The following is a 5518-nucleotide window of genomic DNA, read 5'->3' on the forward strand; positions in this document are numbered from 1 at the left end:
TCATCTTCTTTAAAAATCCCTCTAATTCTTTACTACCACTCATTCTCCAATTAGTACTTACTCCCATATAATCCAAATCTTTATTCATTACTAGATTAAGATCTCCTCCTAAAATTAACGAATAATTCATAGAAAATAATTTTGACAAACTATCATCAAAATTCACAAGAAAATCAATTTGTCGATGCACCCTACCCCTTGTTGGGAAATAAACATTTCCCAAAAGCAGTTTATAACCTAAAAATCCCCTCTTAAAACCACAAAACGCCCGTCTTCATCTTTCATAATCTGATCAATCTTAAAATTCAATCCAGGGGCTAACAAAATGATTACTCCCCTACTATGATTTGACCCATGACTTAAAATAATACGTCCTCCCCAGTCTCTTTCCCACTCTCCTTCAATATCAGGGGTACTGTACGTTTCCTGTAACATAACTATATCCCCATTTCTCATTCTAACCCAATCAAAAATCATTTTTCTCTTTACTCTATCACGTACTCCCCTAACATTAAGTGAAATTAAATTCAAACCCGCCATATTGTATGACAAATGGTATCTACGCAACGTAGGGAGAAAATCCCACCTACATAAATAAGAGCACAAAGCTCAAACCTACTACAGCCAAACCTCTGAATTGTACTGAAGCTTAATCTAACACACCAAGAAAAAAGGCGGTATCCCACACACCACTTCCATTTCACACCATCACACACGCAACACAACACACACTTCATCATCCCCTCAATCATCTTTGATCCCTCACTCACCCGTGCCCGACCCACCTTATAACACTTATCCTCTTTCTACAACAACACACCCGTCAGTGATTAACACCTGTACATTTCTGAAGCAGCTCCCTTCCACACATTATACTTTCATCCCGTCATATCACCCCCCCCCCGAAAAAAAAAATTAAATAAATAAGTAAAGAATAAAAAATTACACATCTCTCATACTGTCACCGACAATCCCAGCATATACCTACACACTGTCACCAGTAATCCCAGAATGTACCTAACACCCACACACAAACACACTCGGACATCCTCTCACCACACACCTATCCCTTCCACTATTCATTTATCTTAACCTATCAAAAACTTACTAACTCTATATAATACCAACCATTATGAATATAAATTAAAGTAACAGTATATCTCTCATCCTATTCATAAACAAATTTCAAATGTTTGTTTAATCGAAACTCCAAAAAGAAGAGAGAAAAATCAGTGAAATCTACATAAATAGCTTAGTTATTGACTACCTCCGCGTTGCCAAGGCAACTCTCAAACTTCAGTCAGACACAACTATTAGATGGTGATTTGGTATACATGACAATCCTCATGAAAGGATTAAAAAGAAAAAAAAAAAACCTCTTCCTGATACACTAAGCACCAACAAAGCTAACAAAAAAAAAATCCTGAGTTGACCTAGGCGGCAGAAAAGAATAGACTATCTTCAATGTAATCAAAATCTGTACATACTTGAACAATCAAAACTCAGCCGACAAATATTCAGTCGAACATTGATATAACAAACGACAATCACAAAAAAAAAACAACAACCGACAACCATGGCATAATAAATGTCATTATAGCCAGTTCAAGTTGCCACGTTAAATCCCACTCCTTCCTGCATGCGTAATAACGCCACAAAATGTACCTTAACAATCCTCATTTATATGTTTTTATAGTTTTATATAAATACATGTATAAATTTTTCCTATGAATTAAAGCTCTCCACAGTAAGTGACCGTTTTCTTTCTACCCAAAGCAAAACACACGAGCAACCACTTAAAGAGCAAACAAATCGTAAAGAATCAATCTTATGAAATCATTTAGGTAACGACCTGGCTTACCCAAACAACTTGTATATGAATCAACTGTTGTCACTAAAACCTGTTGCGGCAGAATGGGGGCAGAATGGCCACGTGAAATGCATGAAAATCATCATCTTTTTATGTAAATTAAAGATACAGTCTTCTTTAGAGCATGACGACTCTTATACTAAACACAACAACAGCAAAAAAGAAAGGAAAACAAAATCAGTTGAACATGTCATCCACTGCGCCTAAAGTGGGAAACCCTAATGTCACTGCATGATGGAATATTATTCCATCACTGGCTGCCTCCACGTTGCCCTGGGCAGGGCGGAAACAGCCATCTGATAGAGGGCGACATGGTGTTATCAATGTCATGACCAAACTCATGAAAAAGTTATAAAAAGAGTCAAATGCCCTCATCATAATGCCGGAGACTGACATAAACAAATTACAAATTCCTAATTTAAATCTTTAACCGAGATTCCTGAGTACCTCTGCAATCTTCGTTGAACATGCTATTCCAGATATTTCTTCTTTAACATGACCTTGAAAACGTGACCTCTATAAATCCGTTGTTACCAAGCAGTCCAGGCCAGCCAGGCCACTTAGAATGTAAAAAAAAAAAAAAAAAAAAAAAAAAATAGCATGCGCAAATTAGAGATACCAGTCACACCTGTATTCCCTAGGCAGCCGAACATCTATTCAAAAATCACACAGAGAAACTATTCATTTCAATCTAGGAGTCAACTCCCTGGTTAAACCTGTCACCCAACTATGCCTACAATGGAAGACCTTCATCCAATTTACATATTCCGTGACTGACTGTCCCCGCGCTGCCTCGGGCAACACGAAAACAGCCAAGTCAGAGGGCTGCATGGCCTACAAACCTTCTTCCAATTTACATATTCCGTGACTTACTGTCTCCACACTGCCCAAGGCAACGCTGAAACAGCCAATCAGAGGCCTAACATGGCCTACATGACCGAACTCATGAAAGGGTTAGAAAACAAGTTCACTGCTCTCTCTCTTATTCCAATGATACTGACAAAACAAATTACAAATTCCTAATTTGAATCATCGGTCCAAATTCCTATATACGTACATCTGCTTTCTTCGTCATACAACCTTAAAAATATTTTTCCATAACATATGAATCAACCCATACAATTTAGTTATTGCCAAGCAGACCAAAAACCGTAGCGGCAGGTGGCCACTTGGAATGCATTTTACAATGAGCACATATAAATCAGAATCCATTTTTCATAAAAGACCTAAAAAGATACATATACACACGCACACCTGAAAAACTCCTGTCGCCCACTGTGCCAAAAGCGGGAAACCTTCATCTAACTTTACATAATACCTTGACCGGTTGCTTTCGCTTTGTCCGGGGCAACGCAGAAAGAGCCAGTCAGAGGGCGTCTTGGCATACATGACCAAACTCATGATACAATTCAACGCCCTCATCATAATGCCGGAACAGGACAAAACAAATTACAAATTCCTTGTTTGAATCATCGACCAAAATTTCTAAGTACATCTTCCATATTCATTTTAAAAAGCTATTTTTTTTTTTCTAAACATATGAAAATCCAACTGCATATCAGGAATTACCAAGCCCACCCAACTTTGTAGGCCACTTGGAATGTATAAAAGAAAATCAGCATATGCAAATTGGAGATGCCGCCCATCATTCCTAGGCAGCCTTTTCTAAATCTTCCCTAGGCGCCTATTCTAAATTAGAAAATTCAGTTGAAAATCTAGGACCCCGTTTACAGTGCGGGGCCGGGCTCGGCCGCGCAAACCAACTTAAACCAACTTAAACCAACTTAAACCAACTTAAAATAACATACGCTTAGATAAGAATCCACACGATTCTTTTCCTATTGCCGGTTACTTATAAAATCCATTGTCTCCCACACAGCCAGAAGAAAAAGCAAAAATATATATTCATTTAAGCGAAAAGAAAAAGAAAAAGAATAAAAAAAACCTTACTTTTCCTTTAAATTTACTGTCTTTATATTCTATTCCAAAAGACACAGGTGGCTTGAACCAATGCCCTCTATACATAACATTCATCCACTTTACCTTTTCTTCTTTTCTATCAAATATTTTGATCGTAATAGGGAATAGATGCCCATTTGCCCTTCAAATACATTTCTTAATTCATTTTCCACTCACCATTTACATTATTTTTTTTTAACGTAAAAAAAAATTCCTATTACATTAGTTTCACTTAATCGTTACAAAAAAAAAACACTCTTAATACACTGTTCATTGTATTCCATGAGCCATTATTACATGAAACTCCGGATTCTCCAGTCACAACTCAAATTCTGTTTATTGTCATCTGAACAGACAAAGTCTGAAAGTATCAGTCAGTTCCAGTTGACGACTGCTCGCTTCCATTCTTCAAAACAGAATCATATCTTCCGTTTTTTAACTTAAACGTCTATGTTCATCTGATTTTTAAAATTTAAACCGCTTTATCAACTTTTAGCGTCTTTCTGGAATCTCTCCTCGTCATGCACATATTATTTCCTCCTTTAATTTTTGGACTTTCTTGCCACGCTTTCCATGCTCCCCTAAGCTTCACATAATATTATTAACACCAACCTGAGCTTTTCTCCTCCATTGACCTATGAAAACTCGCTTCACCTCCATTTCTCTCCATTCCGCTTACCTCATTTCCTCCACCAGCACCATGCACATCTTTTCCTCCATTACTTTTGACGCTGGTTCACCTCCTTACCTCCATGCTTCTCCATGCCTTTCATGCTTTCCACAAACCCTTTCTGCTTCTCCACTGGCAACCACACTCGGTCTACAAATAGCTTCGTTGGTTCCGATCTTGAAAAATAGGCGAGTTTACCTGCGTTCCTTGCAGCAATCAGGGCGGGCATCTGCGTTTGGCGCGCCATTCTCATTCTTAGGGGAATGTCTTCCTTTATGTAGATATTTGTGCCTTTGAGATTTTTAGCGCTTTTTATGATCTTCTCTCGGCCGCCATAGTTAACAAAGCGAGCCTTAATTGGGCGTGGTTTCGACTTCGCCGCAATTCTGTGAACACGCTGATATTCTATGTCCGCAACCTCGTCTGCTGATAGTTTTAAGTTCTTTATGTAGACTTCTTTCAGGATCTCGCTCACATTTTCGTTCTCCTTCTCCGGTATCCCTATGAAGACCAAGTTCTCCCACGCGACGTACATCGACAATTTGTCAATTTCGTCCTTCAAGGCAGTGTCTTTCTCCTCCAGTTTTTCTTCCAAATCCTTTACTCTTCCTTTCAATTTCTCAGTCTCTTCCGCTTGGAAACTGACCGAAGCTTTGATGTTAGTGAACATCTTCTCGAGATGCTTCACTTTTCTTGTTCCTTCAGGTTATGGTCCAATAGGGAAAATCGCTCCTCTATTTTCTCCATTTGCTGGTCAAGGAGAGCACGGAAATTTGGTAGGAGACTGTCTTGGGGGCTGGGCGGGGTCATTCCGGCCTCGGACCGGGGCCTCTTTGGTGCGGCGGTCTCACCACTGTTCCGCAGGTTGCTGGCCATCATGTATATAACTGCACTATCACTATGGGGAATCGGGAGCGGACTTCGAAACGCGTGCTCACTCACCAAACATCACTATACATATACTATACTATACACATATATTCACACACACACACACACACACACACACACACACACAC

The sequence above is a fragment of the Diadema setosum genome, chromosome 22 (genome assembly GCF_964275005.1).
Source record: "Diadema setosum chromosome 22, eeDiaSeto1, whole genome shotgun sequence".
Classification (NCBI taxonomy): Eukaryota; Metazoa; Echinodermata; class Echinoidea; order Diadematoida; family Diadematidae; genus Diadema; species Diadema setosum.